This window comes from Apium graveolens, chromosome 6 (genome assembly GCF_009905375.1).
Source record: "Apium graveolens cultivar Ventura chromosome 6, ASM990537v1, whole genome shotgun sequence".
Classification (NCBI taxonomy): Eukaryota; Viridiplantae; Streptophyta; class Magnoliopsida; order Apiales; family Apiaceae; genus Apium; species Apium graveolens.
The window spans coordinates 302,092,108-302,109,159 of record NC_133652.1 but is presented as its reverse complement, the minus strand read 5'-3'; the positions used below and the strand labels follow the sequence as shown (position 1 = coordinate 302,109,159).

General features: G+C 30.7%; 1 pseudogene; it reads left to right on the top strand.

The window, feature by feature from the left end:
* The first annotated feature begins 14 nt into the window (after window positions 1-14).
* LOC141666322 (cold-responsive protein kinase 1-like) lies at window positions 15-4,565 on the top strand (annotated as a pseudogene).
* Window positions 4,566-17,052: the final 12,487 nt, after the last annotated feature.

Below are 17,052 nucleotides of genomic sequence, written 5' to 3'. Positions count from 1 at the left end.
TTATTTAACATGATATCAGAGAGCTCGGTTTAGGGAGAGCTCGGTTTAGGGAGGGACTCGGGTTCGAGTCCTCCCACCCCCTCTCATTTTATTTAAATATTTGTTGTTGGTATTGTTCTTGATATTGGTTGTGTTTGTCGTTGTCAATCGTAGCGAAAAGTATCGTACGATTGAGGGGGAGTGTCAAAGAGTATAAGATCATGTTCGGGTCTTCCTCTACCACCTTAAGGTTTTAGACCGGTTACTTAACACAAGCTACAAGGTTTTGTTTGTATTCTCAGTTAGGGTTCATTCTTAATTTTGATTAGAGGGCTGGGCTGCAACAATTCATCGATATTGAGGTACATATGTTTTGTATTTGGTTTGCAGTTTTGATGGTAAATTGTACTCCTTCCGTCTCGTTGGATTGTTAACATTGTTCGAATTTTCCATGTGATCATTGTTATGCTTGGTTTTGAGATTTGGTTTCAAGTAAACATATCCTCAAGTCGGGAATTGGTGTTAATTCCGGTCTTGAAAGTTACAGAGATAATTTTATGAAGAACATATTTAAACAATAGTGACTGATAGAGAGTTTGATATCTTAGAACTAATAACTTGTCTATTTACGAGGCACACAACTTGTTTAATAAGTTTACACAATTCTGGTATCCTAGGCGGCTGTGTGGTGGCAGGGTTGTTACCTAATCTTTCATAGATGAATCATGTATTTGCAGAGTTAAAAATGATTTATATTGAGACCCCATATAATGGTTTATGACCATGTTTACTGAATTCTCAAATGATAATGTTCACAAGTACAACGAAGAAATTGAGTTACTAACTGACCATATTTACATCTATGCACTAAATTATCACACGAGTCACAAGTTGCAGTCAAGCCTCCCAACGTTGCTATAGATTTGAGTGGGTAATAATATTCTCTAGCGATTCAAACACTTGAAAAGACTACCTTTATGATTTTCTGCTAATGATCTGGTGTTGTTTTTAATTTTTTTGGGAGCATGTAGTAACATCTGAGATATTATAGGCAGGCATACAAAAATGGAATTGATGTAGGTATGGTATTGCTATCTTCTCTAGCATTTGTCCAACTTACTAGAAATATTTTGCATATGGTTCTTACCTATAAAATTCAGATGATATAGTATATACAAATATAGCTTCAATTTAATATTTCTGAGTTTACCCTTGCAAAACTTATGTCTGTTAAATTAATTTGACGGAATGCAATCGTCTGTTAAAAAAATTAAAGTTCAGCCATGCGGGTGCCTATTATTATATATAAGCCATTTTTGTGCAAAATAATTAAAATGCATGTCATCTTAGTGCGATTAAGTCTATTATTTACGAACAACAATGTCACAATAAAGGTTAAATGAACTTGTTTTGATGGCAACCAGAAGTGAACTTTTGGATAAAGTGGACGTCGAAAATGTTTTAGATGGATGGCTATGTTACAAAATATGCTAAAAGAACCTCTCTTAATATGCGAGAAAGCCTCTCTTTTTAATTGAATTGTCTGAATATATTTATTGTTTACACATTATGATAGTTCACATTTTATTTGTCGGAATATATCTCCTTTAAATTTATACAGAAGTAAAAAGAAGTAAAAATTTGGGCTGAATTTTGTGATTTTGCACAAGGCCCCATATTTTTTTGCCCCGGCCCTGCTTGTATTGTTTGATTTATATCATTGTCAACCATCATGTAATAATGCAAGGATATCTGTGGATTTGTAACGAAAAAAATTAGGACTCCTAGCTTTAAACAACTAATTTCTTCTGTTTGTTGCTCTCGGAACATCACATTGCTTTTGAAGATATAGGAGGATTAAGTATGAGGACAGCCATAACTGGAGCAGTAGTCGTAGAATTAACCTTGCTTTTGCAAGATTAAGAATGTTGAAGAAGGCTGGCGGTGGTAAGAACGATTAACTTAATCTGAAACAGCACATATGTAGTTAACTTGAGTTATATTATAGGATACTCATGGATATATTTAAGTAAAATTTATCAATAGTCAAGTTAATATTTTCTAACATGAAATCGGGTCACTTCTCTAATTTCTTAATTTTTTGTGTTCTATTAATCTTTGGTTTAAATCAAACATCTATCTTACAGGTAATATATCAGGCATAAACAATTTGCAGGGGCCTCTTATATACAGTTACAGAGATCTGAAAGCCGTGACAAAAGATTTTAGTTCAGAATACAAAGTTGGAGAAGGAGGTTTCGGAGATGTATACAAGGTAACTCCTAATTTAGTCATACTTCCCATCCCTTAATGGTCCCAACTCCGAAGCATACACCCAGTGTTCTTTAAAGTTTCCAAATTATTTTATTAAAAACCAGGGCTAAAAGAAAGAGTCTCTTTGCTCTTAGGAGTAGTTGTAAGTTCCTTACATCGACCTTACTTCTGAATAAAAAACTATCGGTTTCTTTTGCTTTTCTGGCTTGGTTTTACCATCTTTGCTCAATTCAGAGGCACTGCACATTTTTTTTGTTGCAAATGGTCTGCATAGTGATTTTTAGAACACTGTTTATACATAGAAAGTACTGGAATCCATCTTCTAACTGTTACATTCTCCCTTGCATAAATGTTTTCTTTGGTTTGTACAACAGGGAATTATAAAGAATGGGGATATAGTTGCAGTAAAAAACTGGCTATAACTTTAACCCGAGTAAATACTGAATTTGAGAGTGATGTTCCGCTTATAAGTGAAGTTCATCATCGCAATATCATTCGTCTACTAGGCTGTAGTTCCAAAGGACCTGAAAAACTTCTTGTCTATGAATACATTCTTATATGGTGAGAACTATTTTTTTGACTATGTATCATATAAAACTTGCTACGAATTTGACCTTCTATATAATGCATTATGACTTTCATTTTTGTCAGGGAAAAACGCGGGACTCTCACTTGGAAACAAAGGTTTGACATAATAATGGGCACAGCTAGAATCTAGCAATGTACTACTTGATGATTTTCAACCTAAAATTTCCGACTTTTGGCTGGCAAGACTTCTACCTAAGAATCAGACTCACCGCAACACTAGGTTTGCAGGGACCTTTTAAGTCATTCTATCAATCATTTCACTGCTCAATGTTTCGATAATAGAATATATGGACCAAAAAAATATAGATAATAAATATTTACTTACAAACACCAGGGGATACACAGCACCAGAGTACGCAATTCATGGACACTTGTCTGAGAAAGTTGATACTTATGACTACGGAATCATGGTCCTTGAAATAATAACGGCTGAAGGTGCATTGATATGACGAATGAGGCTGGCACAGAATCTCTTCTTCAAAATGTAAGTGCATCTACTCTTACACAAAGCAATATTTATGTTCTTTTGGTAACTGGTACGTTCAATTTGACCATTGAAACTTGTACTTTTGATATGAGCTTGCTTAATTGGTATCGAAACTTGCATATAATATTGACACCAGAATTTATGATAACATGTAAAACAGGCGTGGAAGTTGTACGAGAATGACATCCATTCGAAGTTAATCGATGAGACATTAGATCCAAGTGAATATGAAGTGGAAAATGTTAAAAAGATTACTGAAATTGCTCTATAGTGCACGCAGTCACCAGTTTCAGTTAGGCCAACAATGTCTGAAGTTGTCGTTTTGCTTGTAAATGAAGGATCGACTGAATAAAAACCGCTAAGCAAGTGAACCTCGTTCCAGTTGGATCATAATGTTATCGATAACATAAACATTTCAACATCTACTGCACCATCAGTATCCAGTGCCACCCTTACTTTTTACCGAGTCTACAGGTCGTTAGCATATTTTACTGCGATTTCTTCTAAACACTACGTGATTGTTGTGTGAAAGCATGTCTGCACTCTGTGGAGCCTAATATCTTTTTTTTCTTGCTGATAAACGGATAACTAACATCCCACAATATCTGAGAGGAGGTGATTTCTATAGTTTTAGTTGATATCAGAGTATTCATGACAATAGGAGTCGTAATATGTTCTTTCTCGAGTCGTCATGACATCCTTGTATGTTAATCATTACGTAATAATTCAAGGATATCGATGGATTTGAGACGAAACAATTTAGGACTACAAGCGTTGCTCAAGTAATTTCTTCTGTTTCTTGCTCTCAGAACTTCACATTGCTTTTAAATATATAGGAGCATCAAGTATAAAGACAGCCATAATTTGGAGCAGTAGTCGGAGGATTGACCTTGCTTTTGCTCATACTTTCATTCGTTTTATGGAGAAGATTTAGAATGTCGAAGAAGGCTGGCAGTGGTAAGAAAGATTAACTTATTCCGAACCAACACTTATGTAGTTAACTACAGATTTATTGGATGAAAGATTTAAGTCTGGTGATATATTAAAAAGCAAGGAGAGGCCCCAGAAGAATAATGGCAAGCTTCCTGCTGGCTGTGAAGATATGCATGAGTTGAGATTACAGCGTAGTGCCAATATAAAGATTCCACTGGAGACGTCTTCACTTGATTGTATGAAAAATGATCGAGAAGTGGAGATGGGCAAAGAAAAAAATGTGACGGATGATATTGTTACCTGACGGACAAGCTTCTGACTCAATTGATGAATGGTTCAGTGTGACAGTCGTGATTAGTGGCGTCTCTTTCTATATGTCTCTTGACACCAACTCATTGATCTGGAAAGGGTTTTATAATGGCAAGGATCCCGGTGGATCATTCTCTTCGTCAAAGCGGTGGTGACAACCAATGAGCCAACAAGTCATCCTATTTATCATAATCTGCACCAAGATCAGTTTAATACAAAGGCCAGTTTCACAAGTGAGAGTAAGTTTATGCTTTTGGATGATCAGAACGATCCATCAAGGTCATGTCATGTATCTATTTGTGGAGCAAATGAAAGGCCTAGTCAAGGTCTTTCATTGTCTATTAGTTCAAATAATCCATCTACTATTGGATCACAGTCTTTCCAAGTAAGGCAGCAAGAGAGGTTGCTAATGATCATATGAGGTTGCAACAAGTGATGCAAGATGGTTTAATGGAAACAGTTGGGGCTACAAGTATACTGCAATATCAGCAAAATCAATGACCTCAGCAGTTTCATATTTGGATTCAAAGTATTTGGGCCCAGCTCAGCAACTTCTAAATGAATTTTGTAATCTTGGAACAAGCAGAAAAGGCCAATCTGAATCAAATTTGCAAAAAGGCCCACAAACTCAATCAATGGAATCAAGTTCATGATGAGAATATCGGAACTAGTCCCTCTCTAAACAAACATACTTCATATTCTCGTGAATTGCAGAAAAGAAAAACAAAGCTGCTTCAGATGCTAGAGGAGGTATACACACTATTCTCAGACTCTCTCTCATACACACGCGCAGATACATTCACTCTCTCTCACACACAAACTCAAATGCATAAACACTATTCTTGGTAGTCCAGTGCTTCTCGAGGGGATACCAAATTAAAATAGAAAAGATAAAGTAACTAGAATCATCTCGTCCATAGTATTGTTTCAGCCTCCATAGTATAAATATAGATAACATTCTTGTACCATTAACAATTTTTTCCAGAATCACAAAAAACTTAAGCTCCTTGCACAGGTTTTTCCATAGTGAAAATATTTATAGATAATTTAAACAGAAATTAGTATTCATATTGTGTCCTATATTCAAATTAGTATTCATATTGTGTCCTATAATTATAAAATCTATATTCAAATTAGTATTCAGCAGCTCCTTAATATTTCCACGCTTCTTTGAAAGACGACATAGCTCTAGAACATACTCGAACTCTCCCTTCACCCACAATTTATCATCTCTAAACAAGTCAGCCTGCACAACAAACATATTTCATCAAATTTACACTATTTTTAGACCATAAATTAACATAATAATTAGACCTAGACATAATTGCAGTACGAAGGCCTGAATTATTATTTTTTTACAGAAAAGTACCCAATTTTTAAAACTACTACTTCAGTAGCTGATCAATTACTTTTAAGCGCCCGATTGCATTCCGTTATCTAGTCTTGGTGGGCATTAAATTATGAAGGGTAAAAATGTCAAATACCATTTCTAACAGCTATGTATACTCTATATAAACCTGCCCGTCTACAATGCTATTCACAATTTTGAGTTGTGGATGCAATAATATAAATAACTGTGGATTAATAAAATATTAGCTATTTACTTTTTGTTTATTGACGAGAAGAGTACGGATGAAGCCAGACTACTCCAATTTCATCATAATTAAGGAAGCATGTTAAAGCTCATGCTCATGATACTTCAAGTTATGCATTTTAATTAAAAATAACAGAATCGAAGCTAACAAGTTACATGAGTCTAAGCTTAGCATAAACAGAAGTTGCTACTTACTCGACTCTTTTGTAAAAAAATAAACTAGCAATTGCATTCATTGAATATTTATGTACTTACTGCAAAGATTTTTTTTTATGTGGAATTATTAACTTTGCAGTAAATAATAAGAGAACGCATTAAACTCTTACTAATTATATCAAACCTTTTGATCTTATAAGTGTTTAACGCCATAATGCACCTAGCGTTTGAATGAATGGCATGAGTCTTGAGGTAATTAGTTCACTTGATTCTTCAGGTAAAGCTAATCATGTTTCTTAAGAATACACTACTAGTATTGAATTATAAGTAGCTGTTATGGACAAAGGAATATTTTCTTTAGGAATGTATATTATAGTCAGGGTGGTCATCTTTTATCTTTCTAAAACTTAAAATATTAATCATAGTTGCGGCCAAATACAAGTGCATAATAGACATAGAATTGAAATTGTTAGCATTGACTATTGAGGCAGCAGATAGTCACATATAGTGTACTGGATATTCTGAAGTTCAGCTATAATAGCAACATCCTTAATTATACATCTTTGATCTAAGCATCCCGACATTGAAAATTATCAGAGTAGATATATATGCTAAAAAATTGACAAAATCTTACAAGGTAAGGGATGCAGATTGTAACTTCTTTCGGCTAGCAAATATTATGGCTGACACTGCCTCACTAGAGTGAGTTTCCAGTGGCAGAGGAATGATTTGAAGAAAGAGGAATGACATGAAGAAAGAAGGAATGCTTGTGGCGCTAGATGAATTATTAAAATCTACATGACGGTGAACAAATGCAAATAACAGTGCCCAATGACAATAATAGTACAGCTTTATTATCGTCCTCGCTTAGATCCCCCAAAAAGAAATGATCTCTTTTCATTTTCTATCAACGCAATCAAAAACATCAAAAGGTTATAAGTAGCACAAAACAATTAGAAAAAAAATATCACAGAACAGTTAGTAGCCTTCCGATTGCTTGCATTTTCAGATGTTTTAGAATTCCAGATGCTTTTCATTAACAATCTTTCTTCCCTGAATCCATGCCCACGAATTTGAGATGTTTTGGAAATCGGCTTCTTTTCTTTGAGTATTAGTTACAATTTGATATTTTATAATTGTTCAGCTACTCAACTGCTAGTTTTCAAATTTGGGTCATTTTTCTGCAAAAAATATATAATTCATGCCATTATATACTGCAATTAAGTCTTAGACTTACCATCTCATATAGGTATTTCTTTGCCAAGCCGATTTTTTGTGTTTTTCCTGCAGACAACAGAGCCGTCAAGAGGCGATCAAAAACTCTTTTATTGGGCCGAAATCCATTAGCACGCCATGTCTCAAATTCCTCTGTGACCTCCTTGGAGTTTCGGCCATTCCTTAGGCGGTCCAGTTCTTCCTAGTAACTTTCGTTCCTGTTTTTCAGAGAGATAGAGACAGAACATAATATGTGTTTCAGAACATTAATTTTTCAGGAGATAATACAAAATGCACAGGCAGAACATGTGGAAGATGCAGGTTTAGGAAAAAACTAATGAAAAGAAGGCATCAACACTCAGTACTGCTAAGTGCTAACCTACTGTCTAGAGTCGAATATTAAGGTTGTGGTGATAATGATGAAAGCTTAGGTTTGGTCCTGCACTTCACATTACAAATCAACATCTAACTTGGAGATCACGGTCAAGGTAATATGCTCTTAATATCTTAATAGAAATAAGAGAAATGTTCCAGCCCTCGTCTTTCAGATCGTCTTTGTCACATTATTTTACGTAATTGCTCATCCTAATGATAGTAGAAAGTAGAAACTTTACCAACGAGTCAATGACAGTATCACTGGAGTTTTTGTGGCAGCAGGAGACATGGATAGTTGAGCACAGCTTAACTGGGGTATTTTCTGATTTTTTTGACAGGTTAACTGGGGTATTTATATGTTAACATATTTGTATACTTGTTTTAATGCTAAAATTGCAGAACACTTAATTGCTATCATTCGAATGATCTGCTGTAATACCCATGTATTATATAACCACTCAAATGTACTTATGGTCTTAAAGCGACCATACATGTCTTAGAGTCCAGGAATTTAAACCAAGCTGTTTCAAGACTTGGTATTAGCCAGGGTTCAAGACTTGGTTAATAAGGGTATTATGGTGAACCGGATCCGATTTAACCGGAACAAAACCGAAACCAAATAATTTATAACGATTCGGTTTCGGTTTTGACAAGGAAGCCCTATCCGCAACAAAATGTGTTGTACGTGTGACAGAAATGGGTGTTGCACTTCTTGTGACACAAAAAGACAAAAGTCTAATAGATTATAAAAAGATAGCTTGATTGAAAGCTACGGGAAAGCTTAATAGAAAAGGACAAAATGGATGTAAGAGAAAAATTGAAAATGAAAATGGAAGATGTAAAAAAGAATGAAGACAACCTTGAAATAATTCAACGAATAGCAGGTAAAACCCCTACTTATAATATTAATATTAATCAATATATTGAATCTTGTAGAATTAGTATAAATATAATTAATAAAAAAGAAGATACGATTAAGGTATTAAGAGACATGTTAGAAAAAAGAGATGAAAAAATAAGAAAATACCAGGAAGAAATTTTAAAATTAAAACAAGAAAAAATAAATATAGAAATTAGTAAAACCGCACTATTAAATAAACAAAAAGAGGTCATAGAAGAACAATATAGACTAATTGAAGACTTAGTAGAAAAGAATGAACAACAATATTAGAGATACCTCAAAATCCTATTTCGTAATAAAAAATATTACAAAAAATAAAGTTAAAAGGAGATTTACAAAAAATAAAAGATTATGAAAATTTGATAGATATAATAATATTTAGAATGGAATACCCTTCTTATGAGTATGATGCAATAGATGAACAAGCTAAATAATTGCTTAAAAGAATGATTACTAAAACCAAAGAAAAGGTGAAAAATGGAACATATATTTATTTCTTCTAAAAAATAAATAGAATGACAAGTATAAATTGGACGGATCCAAATTCAATTAGGAGAAGATTTAAAATTTTAAACTATTTTAAAATTTCTCAACAAAAAATTAAAAAAGAAATGGAAAATATTGAAGATAAAATAGACACAATAGATTGGATAGAAGAAAATAGAATAGAAAGAATGAGAAGTAATTAAAATCTATAGAACAGATAGAGCAAGTGTACAATGGTATCATGAGATATTATTAGAAAAAGCAAACCTGGCAGGTTAATATGGATAAAGGAACAAAAATAACAAAAGAAGAGCCTAAAGAATTATATTACCAAATGGATACATATGAGGAAGGCACTTCACAAACAATGAGTTTTAAACCAGAAACGTAAAAAAAATTCAAGATGAAAAGGAAAAATTATCTGTTAAAAAGATATTTAAAACATGATGGTTTAAAAGGCATAAAGAAATTAGATATATAGCACAAAAATATGAAAATATAATAGATACCACTAGCGTAAATGGAAGAGCAAAAATTAATTTAATAACTGATGAGATCGTAAAAAGAGAATTAAGAAAATTGTCAACTAAAAAAGCAAAAAAAATATAGTAATATATACTTTGGGGCAGTAGAATTTACAATAAAATCATATTTTCAAAGAAATATAGATACACCAATACAAATATACATATTAGATGATAGAATACTAGGAAATCTACAAGATGCCTTAATATCAGTAGTAAAAGGAAATTTAATATATCAAAAATTAAAATTTACAGATTTTAGTATATCACTAAAAGATGAGCATAAAGACTTGCCTTTAACTTTATATTATAAATTAGATGGTATAACAATGCCAGCAGGAAGTAAAGTAATAAGTATTGAAACAAAGATATATGCATTAACAGGAAATCATCATGTAACTAAACAAAATGATTTAAATATTCTAGTACCAAAAATGTATCAAGAAATTTTAGAACAAATTTAACATAAAGAAAATTCAAGAATAACAATACCAGAAGAAATTTATATGGATTTTAATAATAGAACAATGCCCACGTCAAATAAAATAATTCCAAGAATAGATGGATCCAGATTAAGTTTTAGAAAAGAATCAATAATATCTAGACATTTAAATTTTAGAGAACAAACAATTATGTCAAGACAATATAGTTTACCTAAAATTATAAATTTAATAGATGTGAAAACTGATAGATTAAAAATTAAAGTAATAATATTCGAAGGAATTATAGCAAAAGATTGTATAGCTGAAATAAATACAGGAGCTGTTAAAAGTTTTATACACATAAGTAAAATTGATGAAAATAACTACTCCATAATAGAATCACAAACTTATAATTATCCAGAAAATGAGAGAGAGAGATTATAATTACTAAAAGTATAAATTTAAGATTTAAACTACAAGATTTAGAGTATAACATAAATATAGGAGTTATAGAATATGATAGTTCTAATGAATTATTATTAGGAAGTGACCTTTTAACAATGATAAATTATAAAATTAATAATAAAGGCATTGAAATAAATGACCAAGGAAAAATCCGATTTATTAATAAAATATGAATACACATGAAAAAATAGAAAACAAAAAACATAAATTACAAAAAATAAAAGACGCTCTAAAAGAAGGTATATATTCACAAATAAAATATTTAGAATACAGTGAAAAAGAAATAAAATTAGAAAAAGACATAAAAGAATTAGAAAAAGAAAGTTCAAAAACTGAAAAAATATGGATAGATATGGGAAATGGATGGAAAAAACGAATTAATAAATCTAATTAATGAAAAGAGAAATGGATGGAAAGAATGAACTAATAAAACTGGCTAATGAACAAATAGAAGCTTTATGGGAAGAAATCATAATAAAAGAAAAAATTCAAAACATGACATTAGTAATGAATGAGATTAAAAAGGATCAAACTCAAACAAGACAAATATTAAGAGAAGAATTAACTAATCTATGGAATGCATCTGAAATACCAACATTTAAAATAATATTAGAAAAATTAACTAATCTAGAAGACGAAAAACCAAAAAACAAACAAATGATAAAAGAAGATATTACAGAAAATCAGAAATTGTGGCTATAAATGTTTGGAGGAGAACTAAAGAACCTATTATGATAGATATTAGTAAAATGAAACCCATTATACCAGAATCTGTAGATAAAATATTAGACGGATTATCTTTGCTACATAAAAAAGGAAAATTCTAATGGACAAACAAGAGCATAATGTAATAACATTTTTTGAAAATCATGGAAAGGAACTACTAGAAAAAGAAAGATATAAAAATGAACCAATGAAAAAGGAATAAAAAAATTTAGATAATATAGAACAAGAAAAAATAGAATACATACAATTAAAGTTTGAAAAACAGGAACAAGAATTGAAAAGATTAAAAGCAGAAAATAGCAAACTCAAATTAAATACTACTGTAATGAAGAATGGTTTGACAAGTATAAAAAATATAAAAACAAATATTAAAATATTAAAAAAGATTTGAAAGAAACTAAGAGAGAACTAAAACAAACGAAAAAAGAGTTACATCAGGAAGTAGAGGAAACCAAAAGAAATTTAGAAATATTAAGAGAAGAAATCAAAAAAATTAAAGAAAAAGAAAAAAATACTAAAAGTACAAGTAACTCGGATACTTCGAGTAATAGTGTCAGTTCTAATGAAAAATTAATAAATTTTATAGAAGAATCTGAAAATGAAGATAAATCAGAAATAGAAAAAGAGAACAATCAAATAATGCAAGCCTTAAGAAAAATGAAAAATGTGAATGCTATCATAAAAGAAGAACCACAAAGTGACAATCAAGATGGATATAACGAATCTATAGATACTAAAATGGAAACTATAAATGAAGACACTGATAATTATCCACAAGAAGAATCAACAATGTTAATGTAGAAGTAATAACAAGAAGTAGTAATAAAATACCTAAACATATACCAATCGGACATCATGCAGAATTTAAAGAATTTGTAGGATCTATGTCACAAGGTGTTAACCTTAATGGATATTTCTTAGATTTAGATAATGTCTACGAAGAACAAGAAATTAGTAGAAGGATTACAGATTGGAATCTAGGGACTTATATAGCACTAATGAGTTCCACACATACTGATAATTTAGATTATACTTATGATTTAATATCCAAAACATTAATAGGAAAAGTAGCATTTTGGATAGAATCTATAGCATACCAATTGAAAACAGAAGTAATGCGTAATGTAGGAGACTGAAAATCTATGTTACAAATATTTGATATGATACTGAAAAGAGAATTTTTAGGAGAACCATGGATAGTAGCTAGAGATCAAGTATTGGTAGAAAGAAAAATAGAAATAATAATGAATTTAAATAACATGAAATGTTGTAAAATAAATAAATTACCTGAATATACTATAAGTTTTACTAAATTATTTTATGAAGCTAGGTTTCAACCCGAAGAAAGCCTAATCTACCAACAACTATATTATGATCATCTTCCAAAACCATATAATAATGAAATAACAAAAGAATATAATAATTTAGAACCAAGAGAAAACACTTTAGGAGAAACAATAAGAGTATTAAGAGGATATCTTATGAGAAAATGCGAAGAATACCGAGTTCAACAAACGGCTAAAAAGGATAAAAAAAAACTAGGATTAAGAGAAATATGTGATTTTACTGAAAGAAGATTAGTATTTGGATGTGATGATGAAAGGAGAGGAAACTCAAATAAGAGATATAAGAAAAAATACATAAAAAGATTTGATAAAAGACAAAACTACAATCGGAACAACAATCCATATTATAACAAATATAAAAGAAGAAAGTTCAGAAAATTCAGAAATAATTCTGGTACGAGGAAAATATTTAGGAATATAAGAAAATTTAGAAGAAAATCATTTAATAAAGGAAAAGAAAATTTGAGTGAATGCAAATGTTGGAATTCTAATGAAAAGGGACATTATGCAAATAAATGCCCTAAATTAAAAGAAAAGGGAGTAAAATATATAAATACATCACAGTTTATAATGAATCTGGAACATATAAAAGAAGATAATGACAACTGGTAGGAATACGAAGAGTTTTATGTTAGTGAAACTGATAAAGATAGTGAATCGGAATCTTTAATTTATAACTCTTCAAGTGAAAGTTATTCAGATTAATGGTAGCTATTTACATAGAAGCTTATGTAGAACATAAACCTGGAAAATTAATAAAACAAAAAATATTTATAGATAGCGGAGCAGACTTATGCTTGGCAATAGAAGAAGTATTAACCTCGCATAAATTGAAAAAAATCTAAAATACATAGAACTAAAGTAACAGGATTTAATGAACAAAGAAAAGAATTAGATATAATAGCTGAAAACATGAGAATAGTATTAAATAAAACAATATTTAAATTACCTTTAATCTATCAAGAAAATAAAATGAAGCAACCAATATTATTAGGAAATAATTTTTTAGATCATTTTAAAACACAAGTTGTTACTTCTAATACTTTAAGTTTGCAAACACCTTGTAATAAATGGATAATATTAAAAAGAATAATGCCTATAAACACATTAAGTATAAACAACTTGATAATAAGTAGAAACAATAATCTACAAGAATTATCAGAAAAATATCATAATTTACTAAAATCAAATTTTGGAGAAAATCCAGTGCTATTATGGGATAAAGAAAAAATATATGCTGAGGTGAAATTGATAAGTTCAAACGATATAATCAGATCAAAACCTATTAGATATAGCCCAACAGACCAAAAACAATTTGAAATCCAAATAAATGAATTATTAAAACTAAAAATAATACAAGAAAGTAAAAGTCCACATAGTAGTCTAGCTTTTTTAGTAAGAAAACACAGTGAACAAAAAAGAGGTAAGGCTAGAATGATAATAGATTATAGAGAATTAAATAAAAAGACTATATTTGATGGATATTTCTTACCATACAAAAGAAATCTTATTAATAGACTCGGAAATAAAAAATGGTTTAGTAAATTTGACTGTAAAAGTGGATTTTGGCAAATTAAGTTGATTGAAGAATCCAGACCATTAACAGCTTTTAGTGCACCGCAAGGACATTATGAATGGATAGTATTACCCTTTGGATTAAAAAATGCTCCACAAATATTTCAGAAAAGAATGGACCAAGTTTTTAGAAAATTAATAGATTTTTGCATCGTATATGTAGACGATATACTGATATATAGTGACACTTTAGAATGCCATATAAAACACCTAGAACAATTTATAACAACCATAAAATAACATGGGATACTACTTTCTGAAACGAAATCAGAAGTCTTTAAAAATAAAATAGAATATCTAGGATATATAATAGATAAAGTTGGATTAAAATTACAAAACCATATAGTTTCAAAAATACAAAATCTTAAAGATAAACTAGAAAATAAGAAAGAAGTCCAACAATTTTTAGGAATAATTAATTATGCAGCAGATCATTAAAAAATTTACCACAATTAAGGAAACCCTTACAAGAATTAACAAAAAATAAACCTTTTGAATGGAAAGAAGAACATGATAAAGCTGTTAAAACTCTTAAAAAAAGTCAGTAATTTACCAAAACATAGGATACCAATAGAAACAGATAAATTAGAACTTTATACTGATGCTAGTGATATAGGATGGGGAGCTGTTCTTATTGCTTACGAAAATAATGATATTGACAATGAAAAACCCCTTGTATGTGGTTATGCCGTAGGAACGTGGAAACCAAATGAACTAAACTACCATATAAATGAAAAAGAATTATTGGCAGTAAAATTCGGAATTAAAAAATTTCATTATCATTTGTTACCAGTAAAGTTTATAGTTAGAACAAACAATACTCAAGTAAAGGCTTTTATTACAAACAAAATAGATTTGTTGCCAGAACTAAATAGAAGAAGAAAATGACAGTCATTTTTCTGTTGTTATGATTTTATTGTTAAAAACATATCTGGTACTAAAAATGTTCTAGCTGATTTTCTTAGCAGGTACAAGTATGACGACTAACAACTTTGATGTGTATATCAGTGATGTTACAAAAATTATTATAAAAAATCATGAAGATATAACCCAAAAATTTGAAACAATCACCTAGTTAGACAAAGACATTAAGATTTTAGTCCAAGAAAATACACATCTTCTGAAACAGTTATCAGATGCTATAAAAGACAAACAAACAGTGAAAACTCTACAAAACCCACTTGCACCCTCTACCAAACTACAAACTTTTACATCTAAACTTGCAACTATGCCTTCTTCTTCAAACTCACATGAAATATCTCCACCTATTTCCATTAGTGTCAGGGTTAAATTCTCATCTGAGATCATAACAGCATACGGAAAAATTGTGAAATATTATGACTATGAGTCAAATGATCAGATAGTACGAGTCATTAAAACAAGTAAATATCCAAGATATTTGTGCCAAATAAATGCAAACCCAGATGTGGTAGAAAAGCTATTTACCTATGGATTTTTTGATAAAATATTAATTGGTGACACATTATATAGCATTTCAAAATTACCTACAGTAATTGTGGAATCTACAAAAGCCTACATGGAATCCATGGGAAATGGAATTTATGGAATCCAGATATTTGATGCTTCAACGGATTTGGTGGGAAAGCCTATAGTCATATGTCAAATATTCAAGAATGGAAAGATACCAGTAATTGGAGATAATGCAAATTTGAAACTACCTATCCCATGTAATATAGAAAATTTCCAAGAATGGATTTCTACAAAAAGAGCAATTGGTCTTATAACCTTAAAAATCAAGATACAAGACATGTTGGGAGCAAAAAAAGCTAATATTATTGGATCAAGTCGAGGAGGACAAGCTGAAGAAATTATTACTCTATATTATGACAATGAAGCTTTGTCCCAAGATACTATTGAGCTTGAAAGGCTGCATGACAAAGTTATTAATCTACAACATACACATGCAAAAGAAACCATAGAACAATATCACATTTTAACAAGTCCAAGAAAGAGACCAGTGATCAGTGTTAGTACAAATAATACAAATAATATACCTATTAAGATAAAAGGAGAAAAAAGTACTGATCCATTCCAATAGTAAAGATATTACAAGCCCAATGTAGTTTTACTACAAAAGGCCCATCAATAATACCATATTATAGCCCAATGTAGTTTAACTACAAAAGGCCCAATATGTTACTACTTTACAATCCCAAAAATTTCAAAGAAAGAAGAAAAAATGCAAGCTGGAAGAAAAGAAAGCAAAAGACTACAAAAAACAAGTTGGAAATGCTGAAATGATAGAAGACAAAAAGAAAAAGGCAAGTTTGATGACAATGGCCGACAGAGATAAGACATAAAGGAAGAAGAAAAAATGGAAGCTGGAAGAAAAGAAAGCAAAAGACTACAAGTTGGAAATGCTGAAATGATAGAAGACAAAAAGAAAAAGGCAAGATTGATGACAATGGCCGACAGAGATAAGATATAAAGGAAGATAGCATGCTGGAAGACCACAAGAAAAAAGTAATGAAATAGTGTACTACTGTATTAATAATGAAGAGGATTTCTCTATAAGGAGCCTCATTGTAACAAAGAAGGACATCTGCTATTTGCTATAAAAATCTTCAGTTTCATATATCTCTCATGCATAGCTAAACACTTCTCTTTTCCATAATTTCAGCCAAACACAATATCATAAAATCAGAAATGTTACATTATGAAGTTATATTTAGTATT